Source organism: Sus scrofa, chromosome 9, assembly GCF_000003025.6.
Source record: "Sus scrofa isolate TJ Tabasco breed Duroc chromosome 9, Sscrofa11.1, whole genome shotgun sequence".
Classification (NCBI taxonomy): Eukaryota; Metazoa; Chordata; class Mammalia; order Artiodactyla; family Suidae; genus Sus; species Sus scrofa.
In genome coordinates this window covers 131,096,845-131,110,956 of record NC_010451.4, presented here as the reverse complement: position 1 = coordinate 131,110,956, position 14,112 = coordinate 131,096,845, and the positions used below count along the sequence as shown (strand labels likewise).

The following is a 14,112-nucleotide window of genomic DNA, read 5'->3' as shown; positions in this document are numbered from 1 at the left end:
GCCTTGCTCCGTGGGTTAGGTATCCAACATTACCGCGGGCTGTGGTATAAACATGTGGCTGTGGCCGGCAGCTGTAGCTCGGATTCGACCCCTAGCCTGGGAACCTCCATATGCCACAGGTGCGGCCCCAAAAAACTCCCACAAAAAATTAAAGAAGTAATACAAAATTTCTGACAGCAGTTAGTTCCCGCCTGCTCTGGAAAGCCGATCGGGAGAATAGTTACCTCCCAAGTGGGTTTAGTGTGTTGTGTGGGCTGCGGCCCTCTGCCGCGCACTCCTCCAGCCAAGGAACAGCCGGCCTCCCCTCCAAGGCCTGCGCTTCATAAGGGTCTCCGGACACGCAGGTTGGGTGTTTACTGGAAGGCTCAGATGAATAGGAATGTCACTTCCTGGTTCCAGAGCTGGCAGACTGCCCGCCCCTCCTGCTGGCTGAGAGCCAGCCGTGGCCTGAGGTCTGCACGTTCTCTCTGCGGCCAGATCCTCAGCATCCCTGAGGCTGGGGCACATCTGGACTCAGAGTTTCTGCCTCCCGAGGGAGTGTGTGAGCTTGCGCACTCTATGTACGTGTTTGTGGGATTTGCATATGCCTATCATGGGTTGGGGTGTTTGTGTGTATGTATGGGTATGTGTACTTTGGGAGTGGAAGTGCTAGGTATATGTAAAAATCCGTATGTATTGTTAAACAGTCTAACTAAAGAAAAACACAAGCAGAATTCCCATCGTGGCTCAGTGGAAACAATCTGACTAGTAACCATGAGGACGCAGGTTCGATCCCTGGCCTCGCTCAGGGGGTTAAGGATCTGGCATTGCTGTGAGCTGTGGTGTAGGTCACAGGCTCGGCTCTGATCTGGTGTTGCTGTGGCTGCGGTGTAGGCCAGCAGCTATAGCTTTGATTGGACTTCTAGCCTGGGAACCTCCAAATGCCATGGGCGTGGCCTGAAAAAGACAGAAAGACAGGAAGGAAGGAAGGAGGGAAGGAAGGAAAGAGAGAGAGAAAGAAAGAAAGGAAGAAAGAAAGAAAAACATAAGCAAAGAACCATTTGCTATCACCTTAATGAACATCATCCCATGTATCTCTCTCTTTCTCAACACACAAACACACACACACACACACACACACACACACACACACACACACAGATATAATTTTCCATAAATGGTAACAATATATTGGAGGACTGTTTTCTAAGCTAGAGATCATAGCGGAGAATTACTGAGTGTTTGCTCTGTGCCAGGGACCATGCTGGTCCCTTGACATGGATGAATCTCATTTAAGCCTCATAGTCATTCTATGAGGTAGGTACTATCAACATCCCCATTTTACAGATGAGGAGACTGTGCCATAGGAGGGTAATAAAGATTGGCCTCAAGCTAGTCAGGGGGCAGAACCTGGACTTGGACTCATCTGATTCAGGAACTCTGCTCTTGACCATAGGGCCCAGCAACAGGAGGTAACACAGTCCAACAAGGGAGTTTGTTCCTTCTCATGCACCCCTTCAGCACTTACAGAGTCCCTAAGGCTGGCTATGTCATGAAGGTAAGAATACAAATAAGACACAGGTCTTTTTGAGACTCAAAGTCTTCTGAGGGAGACAGATGCATAAATAAATCATCGCAACTCAAAGTAATGAAGCAGATTACAGCGAGGACAAAGGGGAAGTCATTCATGCTATCCGGACAAAAGAGAGGTGACATTTTCATTGAAAAAAGTGGAGTTCCCGCGCTGGCACAATGGGATCAGTGGCATTTCTGCAGCACCAGGACGCAGGTTGGATCCCTGGCCTTCCTGGCACAGTGGATTAAAGGATCCAGCATTGCTGCAGCTGTGGCATAGGTTTCAATGGTGGCTCAGATCTGATCCCTGGTGTGGGAACACCATAGGATGGAGGACAGCAAAAAGAAAAAAAAAGGAGATGCTATTTGCAAGAGAGTTAAAATGGGGCACAGATAAGGCAGTAAGGCCACTTCAGGCTGAGCAAATAGCATGTGCAAAGGTACTGGAAATCTCAAGTTCATGGTGTGACTGTAGGTGGGGGTTCTCAGATGGGAATGCAAACTGTAGAGGGTCTGGATGCTCCTCGGAGGAGTTTGGCAGGGAGGGAGCTTACCAGGGGGTTTGACCCTGATGGTGTCTTAAAAGCATCTTGCAGGAAGGTTTGGAGTGAAACGGGACCAAGAGCAGGGGCTGTAGTTATGCATCGAGGCAGAAAAACCATGGTTCTCAACCTTGACTGTCCAGGAGCATTGCCTGGAGAAGGAGCCTGGAGCTGAAGAGAGAGGTCTGGGCTGGGGAGGTTTGGGGAGCCATGAACGAATGGATGGAAAGTTGAAACTATAGAAGGAGATAATGTTTTGGCCAGTTTGGTCTAGGGAGGGGCTGGAATAACAGGAGGCTTTAAAAGCTCCCCAGGTGACTCAGTCACCTGCAAGGTGAGAGGGTGTTAGTACAGGGGCGTGATCAAGAACACAGGCTCTTGGCTCCACCACTTAGCAGCAAGCATGAGACTCTAGGCAAGTTTTTTAATATTTCTAAGCCTCCAGTTTTCTCTTCTGTAAAATGGAGATGGTAACAGCTACCTCATTAGCTCGAAATTAAGTCAGATAAGGTATAAAAGGGCTTGAGTACTGTTCCTGATGCATAGTAAGCATTCACTACCTAGCTCTTACTACATTGTATTGATTCTTGCAATTGCAAGAGGATTGAACTAAGTCAAAGGTAGGAGTGAGAGATAGCAAGGAGAATATGAACTATAGGAGTTGCTGTCGTGGCTCAGCAGAAACAAGGCTGACTGGTATCCATGAAGACGAAGGTTTGATCCCCGGCCTCGCTCTGTGGGTTAAGGACCAGCATTGCTGTGCACTGTGGTGTAGGTCACAGACTCGGCTCAGATCTGGCATTGCCATGGCTGTGGTGTAAGCCAGCAGCTATAGCTCCGATTCAACCTCTAGCCTGGGAACCTCCCTAGGCTGTGGGTGCATCCCTAAAAAAAAGGGATAGACAAAAAAATATATGAATTATAAAACATTTCAGGGAGTTCCTGCTGTGGCACAGCATTGTTTCAGCTGTGGCATAGGTCACAACTGGGGTTCAGATTTGATCTGGGAACTTCCATATGCTGCAGCTGGGGCCATAAGGAAAAAAAAAAGACATTTCAGGAGTGGAAAGATGGAGCTTCATGAGCCATTAGATAGAGGGTAGGGTGAGGGAAAGAGAAGAACTGAAGAGAACGCCCTGATTTCCAGCCCGAGTACCTCAAGAAATGGTGATGCCATCACTGAGTTTGGGAGTGAAGGGGGGAAGAGAGGGTACGAGGCGAGGGGAAAGGCTAAGAGAAGTACTTGGAGGGAGAAGATAAGTTGGTTTAGACATATTGAGTGTGACGTCTGTGGGCCATCTGGAAGAACATCTGGCAGGAATTTGGAGTGATGGTCTGAAATCAAGAGGCTCTGGGCTGGAGATGCTTTTGGGGAGCTATGAACACGTGGGTGGAAAGCTGAAGCTGGAAGTAGATGATGTCTCTACATAATGAGACGAGAAGAGGCGTTCCCACTGTGGCTCAGTGGTTAATGAACCCAACTAGTATCCATGAGGATGCAGGTTTGATCCCTGACCTCGCTCAGTGGGTTAAGGATTTGGCATTGCCCTGAGCTGTGGTGTAGGTCACAGATGCAGCTTAGATCTGGCGTGGCTGTGGCTGTGGCTGTGGCTGTGGCTGCGGCGGGTGGCTACAGCTCCAATTTGACCCCTACCTGGGAACCTCCATGTGCCACAAGTGCAGCCCTAAAAAGACAAAAGACAATGAGAAGAGATGAGGGCCAATTCTAGAAAAGGCAAATACCCACATTTAAAGGGGGAGGTAGTGGATAAGGGAGTGTGTTCCCCACGAAGGAATAAAGTAATGGGAATTATAAGGAAAGCACTAAGAAATAGCTGGCTGCCATCCGCAGGGAAAAAAAGAAGCCTGAATTTGAAAGAAGTCTGGTTGAAAGTGTTGAGCAAAATAAGGTTTTTTTCATGTGGTCACTTGGATTCTAGGATGCTCGAAAAGACTTTCGGTTTTTCTCCTTTTGCCCACTCCTTTCAAAGGGCATCTTTTCCTTTCCAAACTTGATGGCAGACACTGGGAGCAGGAGCAGTGGCACAAAGCCTCTGCCACATCCCGCCTGGAGGCAGTGCTGTATGGGGCTGCTGGGAATCACTACACAGGCAAAGCTGCAGGCACACACTTTGTACAAGAAGGCCCCTGCTTGAAGCCCTCAGGAGCCAGCCTGGGGAAGGCCCCTGCAGCCCAGCACTCCTCTCAAGCCGTGACTCACAGAACATAGCTGACCGCTTCCTCCACCTCAGGCCCCCTCATCTCCCTTCTCCACCAGGAGGATGTGTTTGAAAAGTAGCTCCTCTCCACAAAAGGTTTAGATGACAAGGTCACTCCCTGAGCCCAGAGAGAGAGCTCAGACGGGCAGGGTGGGAACCCAGGAGTGTGTAAACAGCCTGGACACCAGGGACAGTGGAAAACTTTCTGAAGCTCCTGTCTGACATTAATGGTTCTCAAAGTTTGGGCCAGGAGTGTCACCTGGGAGCTTGTCAGACACGCAGACGTGCACGGCCAAGCTGGTGACTCTGGGCCTAGAACCCAGCAATGCCCTCCAGGTGGTTCTGATGCTTGCTCAACTTCGAGAGCCTCATCCTGCATCATCAACAGAACTGGAAACACCAAGGTTAGCAGTCAATCTCGTTCGGTATCTCTTGCTCTCGTACTCAATTCCGTAGACAGTAGAGCATGATAAATGCGAGTCAACAAATATGTATTGAGGATCTGGTATGTGAAAAACTCCTCAAAACACTGAAGCCAAACACACACACACACTCTTTAGAAGCTTGTACGTGTGGGAAGTAGTGGGACACACAAAATTAGGTCAAAGGGTAAGGCAAGGTGTAAGTGCAGAAACGAGTGGTTTTAGATGACACGGCAAGGGGAGTTCCCATTGTGGTGCCTAACTAGTATCCATGAGGTTGAGTTCAATCCCTGGCCTTGCTCAGTGGGTCGGGGATCTGGCATTGTCTTGAGCTGTGATGTAGGTCCCAGACAAGGCTTGGATCCCATGTTGCTGTGGCTGTGGTGTAGGCTGGCAGCTGTAGCTCAGATTCAACCCCTAGCCTGGGAACTGCCATAGGCTGTAGGTGTGGCCCTAAAAGCAAAAAAAAAAAAAAAAAAAAAAAAAGATGATACTGCAAGGAAGCAATCAGCCAAGTCGAGAATGTAGGAGATTCTGCAGAACCCAGTTTGTTTACTTACTTACTTAGGCAATGGTGTGGGGGAGAAAGTGGTAAAAATGGACTATTCTAGTTTAAAAGGAGTTAAAAGAGATCTCACAAGCATAACCAATCACAACGAGGAAGTGCGACCTTGTTTGTATCCTGATTAAAACACACCCAACTCTAAAAATGATTTTTAAGGCAGTTTGGGAAACGAATGTCCTCTGAGTAATAGATGATAAGAAAGAATTATTATCAGTTTTGTTAGCTGTGATAAAGTCATTGCTGCTATGTAAGAAAATGTCTTTTTTTTTTTTTTTGAGATGCATGCTGAAGTAGTTGGGTATAAATTCACATAATGTCTATAATTTGAATTAAAATGGTCCACCCTCTCCCCCCACCCCCAGAAAAAAAAAGGTTTCAGGCAGGATAGATGAAATACATGTGGCAAAACTCGATGGCTATTAAAGCTGACTGGTGAGTTTATGAGGGTTTTGGATGTGCTTGGAAGCTATCATAATACAAGTTTTTGTTTGTTTTTAGGGCTGCACTTGGGCATACGCAAGTTCCTGGGCTAGGGGTCGAATCAGAGCCCCAGCTGCTGGCCTACGCCACAGCCACAGTCATGCCAGATCCAAGCTACATCTGCCACGTACAACCCAGCTTGCAGCAACGCTGGATCCTTAACCCACTGATCGAAGCCAGGGATTGAAACCACATCCCCATAGATACTAGTCGGGTTCTTAACCAGCTGAACCACAACGGGGGCTCCAAAATAATTTGGCTGTTCTTTCTTCTTCTTTTCTTTTTTAAAGGCCACATTCATGGCATATGGAAATTCGTGGGCCAGGGATTGAATCTGAGCCCCACTGCTACGGCAACACCGGATCCTTTAATACTGCTCTGTGCCAGGGATCGAATCTGTGTTTCTACATTGAGCGAAGCCACAGCAGTCAGATTCTTTTTAGGGCTGCACCAATGGCATACGGAGGTTCCCAGGCTAGGGGTCGAATCAGAGCTATAGCCGCTGGCCTATGCCACAGCCACAGCAATGCTAGATTCAGGCCGAGTCTGTGATCTACACCACAGCTCACGGAAACACTAGATCCTTAACCCACTGAGCAAGGCCAGGGATCAAACCTGCATCCTCATGGTTTCTAGTCAGACTCATTCCTGCTGAGCCAGGACAGGAACTCCTGCAGTCAGATTCTTAACCCACTGTGCCCCCGCAGGAGCTCTACAAGTTTGTGTTTGTATTTAATGGGTGGTGCAGACCTGAATGGTGGCGTAGTTCAGAGCTGGGGCCAAGAGCAAGGGCTAGAGCTTCTGGAGGAAGATTTGAGGAGAGGATGCGGCCAAGCACATCCTTCCCCCTTGCCTCTCTCTCCCCCTTCCTAGGAGTTAGTATCGCCCCCATATCAAGGTGCCATAACCAGGGTACCATAGTAAAAGCAGCCTGGTGGGAGCAGCGGGGTTCCTTTGGGGAGTGGGGAGATTGCCAGAGAAGTCAGCGGCCAGACTGCAGAGGAATGTGGGGAATGCCAGGCCGCATGTCTGGCTGGACTTTGTGCTATAGGCAGTGATGAGGCTTCTGTGCAGAAGATGCAGTGATGAAATCTGTGCCTGGGATGGATTAATTCTGACATGCTGGGCAGGATGGAGTGAATCCAGGAGGTCTTGTGGGAGGCTCTTCCCGAGGTCCAGGCACAAGAAAATGGTCATGGCTTGGACCGTACAGGACTGACAGTGACGAGGGGCCGGTAGAATGACATTTCAAGGTGAATACAGAAGCAGCCAAAGCTGCTAAGACTATGAAGCTAGCAGATATGACTCAACAATTGACTTGAACAGCTAGGGAAGTGGTGGTAGTATTGTTTAATAAAAATGAGGAAGCCAGGCTGATTTGGGGAGACAAGGATTGCTTTCATTTTGGTTTGGTTTGGTTTGGTGTTTTGGCCACCCCATGGCACATGGAGCTCCCAGGCCACGGATCAGATCCAAGCTGCAGCTGCGACCTAAGCCACCGCAACAGCTGGATTCTTAACCCACGGTGCCAGGCCAGGGATCAGACCCCTGTCCAGTGCTCCCAAGATGCTGCCAATCCCTGTTGTGCCAGAGCAGGAGCCAGGACTGCTTTTGAATGTGCAAAATCTGAGGTAAGGACAGAGGAACGAAGCCAAGATATTTCAGATAAAACAGACTGTTCCAAACAATAGACCATTTCATGGAGGGTGAGGAGGCTCAGAGTCAAACACATCAAATACCGCTTATGTAAATAAAACCTGATGAAACTTTGGAGCCTGGAGTCTGAAGAAGAATATCAAGAAATGAGTGTTTGAACAGAGAAAAGAAGTGAAACTCTGGGGATGGTGGAGAGGCAAGTGGCTGTTTCCAAGGTGCTGAAGAAACCTTGCTTTCGAAATCCTTCTCTCCAATGATCTTTGCTTCCTGTTTGAGATAGCAGAACCTTCCCGGGGTTCCATCGGGCAGGCCCAGCTCTAGTAGAGTATTCAGTCAGCACCGAGCTGCATCTCGGTTGGATACTGATGGCTGAAGGACATGGGGCATTGGGCTAGAAGCTTCTTGAGGGCGGGGATCCGTTCTATTCCCCCAGTCCCAAGTACCCAGGACACAGAACACTCTTTCTGAAAATGCCATGGTAGCTGCTGGTGACCTCCCAGGTCTGTGCCCTGCAGAACTGGGGACGGTTCTGTCATGACTATTTAATTACTGGGCTAACAAACAAGGGGAAAAAAAAAAAAAAGCCACACGGGGCAGGATTTCAAGAGCAGAATTACTTCAGCTGCCTGTGGAAATAACGCTAGTTGTGCAACAAGACTTTTGGGGTGAAAAACACCCATTCGATTTTGGTCCGACAGTCTGACCATTTGTAAAACACAGCCCATTTTTCCTTTTCTGGAGCTGCAGCTAGGACAGTGGTGAGACCTTCCCTCCTCCTCCCCAGAAAAAAAATTGAAGAGAGAGAGGCCTGATGTTGTGTGGCACTCCAGAAGCTCTGCGTTAGGTTCTCTGTCTGATTCTCTGTTTCCAGAAAATGACAGCAAGAAGCAATAAGACACAAGGTGGATGTCTTTCTTTCTTTCTTTTTCTCAACTGCCTTCCTTCCGGCTAAAACCCTCTCCACTTCTGCCCGGCCCCTCTTCCTTACCCCGCCCTTACCCCACCACAAACCCACTTCCTCCCCGGAGTCCTAGCCCGCCCACTAACACCCCATTTCCTCCTGCCCTGGGGTCACGCCCAGGCAGCCTGATCCTGGCTGAGAGTCTTACCTCCTCAGCAGTCCTAGACAGAGCTGGCAGGGCCACGTGGGGTCACCTTGGGAGAGGGTAGGCAGCAGTGACTGAGAGTACAGCTGACCTGGGTCTATCTTGCTGTAATCATTTAAAATACGATTTTCTATTCCTATCTTCATGTTATTAATATCTGAAGAATAGCCACCACTGAGTCTAACTACATGCCAAGCATAGTGCTGAGTGCCTTACAAGCCTTTCTCTTTTAACCTCCCAGCAAACACATAAAGTAGGTGCTGTCACCGTTCCCTTTTTATCCAGTCCTCTGCTGATGGACACTTAGGTGGCTTCCATGTCTTGGCTCTTGTAAATAGTGCCGCTGTGACCATTGGGGTGCATGCATCTTTTCAAATTAGAGTTTTAGAGTTTTTGTCTTTGGGGGGTAAATGCCCAGGAGTGGGTTGCTGGATATTCTGGTCATCATTTCCTCTTTAAACAGAGGAAATGAGGCGCAGAGAGGTTAAACGACTGGCCCCAGACCAGAGAGCAACCAGGTAGCTGCGCTTGGGTGCAGGCTCAGATATGCCTAGTTCCGGATCCCCCGCTCTTAACCGTCGCGACACGCTGCGTAAAAGGCATTTAGCTCGACTTATTCCCATCCGCTGACGCTGACGTGGGGAAGCCCATTTCAAATAGGAAGCTATTTGGGGGAGGAAGCTGGTCAGCAGGGATCTGAGGTCAGACTGATCCAGCAGCCATAGGGACCTGTAACAGGTCATGCGCAGGGAAGCCTGCTCTTGCTCAAATGTGCAGTCCCCAAGCCCCAGCTTGGCCAGGCCTCTGGGCCCACATCCTACTTGGGCGAGTGGTAATAGGGCCAAGGTCACAGATTTGATGCCTTCATGGGCCAGTTCACTTCCATCTACGCTGGGGTCACAGGCAATACTCTTAACTTGGGCCAGCATTTCTCAAGTGTAGACCACCGGATGACAACGAAAGTGGCTTAATACAATCTTGTATTTAAAAAAAATAATAATAAACCATAATCACAAATACCCTACAGATGGACAGTCAAGAGTTACAACTTTGTATATAAAGAGAGTTTTCAGAGGTCTGCTGTGGCTCAGCGGGTTACAAACCTGCCTAGTATCCATAAGGATGCGAGTTTGATCCCTGGCCTTGCTCCATGGGTTAAAGGATCTATAACATTGCTGTGAGCTGTGGCATACATACACAGAAAAGATAGTTTTCTTTCTTTCTTTCTTTCTTTCTTTCTTTCTTTCTTTCTTTCTTTCTTTCTTTCTTTCTTTCTTTCTTCCTTTCTTTTAGGGCTGCACCTACAGGCTATGGAAGATCCCAGGCCAGGGGTTGAGTTGGAGCTGCAGCTACTGGCCTTCACCACAGCCACAGCCACAGCAATGCCAGATCCAAGCCATGTCTGCGACCTACACCATAGCTCACAACAATGCCAGATCCTTTAATCCATGGAGCAATGCCAGGGATCGAACCCACATCCTTATGGATACTAGTCAGGTTTGTAACCCGCTGAGCCTCAACAGGAACTCCCAAAAAGATAATTTTCAATTTGCAGTAGAATCCTAGAGTCTCGTGAATCCTAATCCCTGAAATGCCAAACTCCAAAATGTACTCCTTTTCCCCCTAAGGTATACTGGGAAATGGGAGCGGTGTTCCAACCCCGTTGAGATCTCACACTTTGTTGAATTGTTCTAAACCTGCTAAGGTCATGACACACCACCTCCTGACATCCCTGAGACAGAAGTGAAATCTCTAGTCTCAGGGATGCTGAGTTCAGTAACTCAGCACAGATCTGCTACCGGGCTTGGTACACAGCAGAAATGAATAGCTACACAGAAAGCCGTACAGATTGGCCTCTCGCGGTCATGGCTGCAGACTGTGGGGACTGTGAATTGTCTAAAAGAGGCTCCAGACCAGTGAGGGAAGCAAGCTCCACTGAGTACATAGCATTACAGTGGCTTGGTGGATAGTCAGGGACATCTGAGGAACTTCCACCCAAATGGAGAAGGCAGGGAATACACCCATGCAGGCAAAATAGACATGGAAACGTGCACCCCCAAAATACAGCACATGTAACGATGAAGAGTGGCAGAGACATGAAGGGAAAAGAACAAAGTGGGTTTAAAAAGGGAACAGATTTCCAAAAAGAGGGAGAGCGTGGAGCTCAGAGTTGAAGAGCTCAAGTCCAGATGGAGAGAATAACGTGAGTTTATATGTGGACGCAGGGCCCAGGTTGGAGTGCATGTGGCACTTGAGGTTTCTGCTCCAGAGAGCACTGGAGACGAAGCCAGCTGCTTGGAATGGTTCTACCCCAATCTATACCTAACTAATTAGATCGTCACCATTTATTGAGCTTCGATAAATGACCAGCATTGTACAGAAACTAGAAATATAATTATGATTAATACATAGTCTTACCTTCAAAGAGCTTATGGTCCATAAGTCTAGTTCGGGAGACAGTCAGGCAAAGAGATGATTAGAGACTCCTGTGACAAAGGCTGTAATAGACATATGCCTGGGTGCACTGAGATAACAGAGGAGGGAGACCAAGCTCATGGGGATGTCAGGGATGGTCACACCTGAGTTATCTTAAAGAACAAGTAGAAAATGAAGGATGACAAAGGTGGGAAAAGGCATTCTGAGACTGAGTTCAGCATGGGCAATGGTGTGGAAAGGAGAGAGCACATGGAGAATGATAAGTATTTAGGTGTGGCAGGGAGTGTTGGGAAATGAATTTGAAGATACAGGCAGGACCAAATGTCAAATCAAGAGTGCAATGGCAGGCATCCTTGGGATGAAAGATTTGAAGGAGGAAAATAACCGTGTGAGATTTAATTCTTCAGTGGCTGGTAGTCATGCGTCTAGAGTGAGAAGATAGACCAGCTTTGTGGAGAATAACTACAACACCTCTCCTGAATGCCCGCCATTTCTCCCAACACCCTCACTCCCCCCAATATCTCTCTTTCCCCTTTCCCTTTGTACTATTCAGTGTACACACCAAGAATGCCGAGGGGCGTCCTGATTCTACTTCCTCTAAAGAACATGAGCTTAAAGGCCTCCACGGGAACTTCTAGAGTTCATTCCAAGATACCCTTCGCAATATGCAGGAGACTAAGAAGGGGTCTGCTAGGAAGATGCCTTCCAAAGTCTTACAGATATCTCTTACCTCCTACTCCAAATTCCCAGGAAAAAGGCAGGCTCTAGGAGACAGCGTGTTCATGATATTTTGATATTAGTTCATGACAATCTGAGAATAGATAAGGTAGATGGACAGACAGACAGATAGATGGATGGATAGATAGATGGTTGGATGGATGGATAGATAGATAGATAGATAGATAGATAGATAGATAGATAGATAGAGCCTAGTGCTAGTGTTGGTATCACAATCTTAAACTGCTACCAAAGTTTCCCTTTTCAAAAGCTACCCTCTCTGTTGTAAGAACTTTAACCTATTTCCATCTAATTATTTTTCCTCTAAAATGGTTAAAATACCCATTTGATTTCTTAGATGCAATGAGTATTGGGGACATGGACTAGCTTTCTAAATGGCTTGTTTCTTTCAAAACAGGAAGCAGCACTAGCCAACTTCATTAAAAATCAGCATCAGAGAACACTTACTAAGTGAGTGATTATGTAATCAGATTTTGGGTTGGGCTGGGAATAAGGTTAGAAAGAAAGTGAAAGAGACTGGCTGCACCTGGGTGGATAAAAAGAGAGCATGAGCTGATGACCAAAGCAGCTGGGTCCCTCTCCATGCAGGCTGCCCTCTGTTACCCTATGTCCTTGAGCCTGAGGCCAAGGTAACCAGATGTGGGATGTCCTACTTCCCCAAGTCCAATGATTAATGACCCTTTTCCCTGGGGAGGGTCAACCCCTTCCAGGTATGATTGCCACTGATGTGTCTTCACATCGGTCTAACTTTAGAATAAAAGAATTTTGAGGAGGGAAGGCTCCTCTGTATTTTGCAAACCTGTGTGAATTGGTACTCAAGTCACACTGAAGTTAGTGGTAAGGCCTGAACCATGCCTCTCATGACTGCCACCGCACTGCCTCGCTTTCTCTGTGCCAGTTCACCATCACTTGGTGCCACAAAATGCAACTTGAACCTTGTATTGAGAGTTAAGCCCATGAGCATGGTTGAACAAGAGCTCCTCTCTCTACGTGAGTTGTGTTTTTCCTCCACTGAAGCCCAGACAAGAACCAATCATGCCAACCACTAATGTCTTTAGAATGACATTGGCTCGTTCAATGCTAATGGAAGACCTATCATGGAGCAGGCACTGTGTCTGAATTCTGCAGTGACCCAAGTAGCAAGCTGTCTTCTCTTGACGGAGTGCCCAGAGGGATCTGTGAGTGCAGGAGACACCTGACCTCACTCACTTTCAGATGGTCAGCAAAGACTAAGGCAGAGGGAAGGCTTTCTAAACATCTTAAAGTTACCTGGGTGTGGGAAGGCTCCCAGAGCAAGAGGAAGAAATTTCTGGGAAGAACCTCTCTGAGATCGGCAAAAGAAATGATTGGAAGGAGACCATGTGTCGCTTTCTAAAATTAGATGTAGCTAAAAATAGCTGGTGGAGGGACTTGGGAAAGAAGGAGCTTTGCCTTGAGTTCTAGGAATGTCCTACAGGGTGAATTTCCACTTTGCTCCCTGACTCTGCTCTGTCCTGAGCTACCACCTCTGTCCTTCTTACTTCCCACATCAGCTCTGTTCTGCTCTTTCACACTTAGCTCAAACTTTTGCTTAAAACTTACTCTCCCCAGTGAGGCTATTCCTTTTTTTTTTTTTTTTTCAGTGTTTTTAAACATTTATTTATTTATTTTTATTTTATTATTTTAACTTTTTATGATTGATTTACAATGTTCTGTCAATTTTTGTGGTACAGCAAAGCCACAGAATGGGAGAAAATTTTTGCAAATGACTCAACTGACAAAGGTTTAATCTCCAAAATATACAAACAGCTCATACAACTCAACAACAAAAGTACAAACAACCCAACTGAAAAATGGGCAGAAGACCTAAATAGACATCTCACCAAAGAAGACATACAGATGGCCAGCAGGCACATGAAAAAAATGCTCAACATCACTAATTATTAGAGAAATGCAAATCAAAACTACGATGAGGTATCACCTCACACCAGTGATGGTCAGAATGGCCATCATTAACAAGCCAACAAATAGCAAATGCTGGCGAGGGTGTGGGGAAAAGGGAACCCTCCCACACAGTTGGTGGGAATGAAAATTGATACAACCACTATGGAGAACAGTGTGGGGTACCTTGGAAAACAAAGCATCGAACTACCAGATGCCCCAGCTCTTTGTTCTTTGTACAGAAAATTTGAGCCTCCCAAGTCCAAACTTTCTTCCCTCTAATTTTTTTCAAATCTTCCCACTTGTTGACCAAATATTTTTTAAACCATTATCATGTGCCGTTGGGGAATTCACACACTGTTCCCCCTACATGATTACTTGAAACACTACAAAGTAATGTATGATTAAATGCTACAGTCTGCGGGGATGTTTCCGGAGTTTAGAGGGAAGAGAGAGATCATACTGGGGCTGGAG

At 47.2% G+C, this 14,112-nt stretch overlaps 1 long non-coding RNA gene across 2 annotated transcripts in view; it reads right to left on the bottom strand.

Moving 5' to 3' along the window:
* Window positions 1-14,112, bottom strand: part of LOC106505045 — a 51,821-nt gene that overhangs the window by 15,944 nt on the left and 21,765 nt on the right. Inside the window, exon 1 of one of the 2 annotated variants that reach the window (XR_001299108.2) lies at window positions 225-698. The exons of the other annotated variant lie outside the window; for it this stretch is intronic. This is a non-coding gene — a long non-coding RNA (uncharacterized LOC106505045). Of the gene's footprint in view, window positions 1-224; window positions 699-14,112 lie in introns of those variants that run through there. 2 annotated transcript variants of the gene reach the window in all.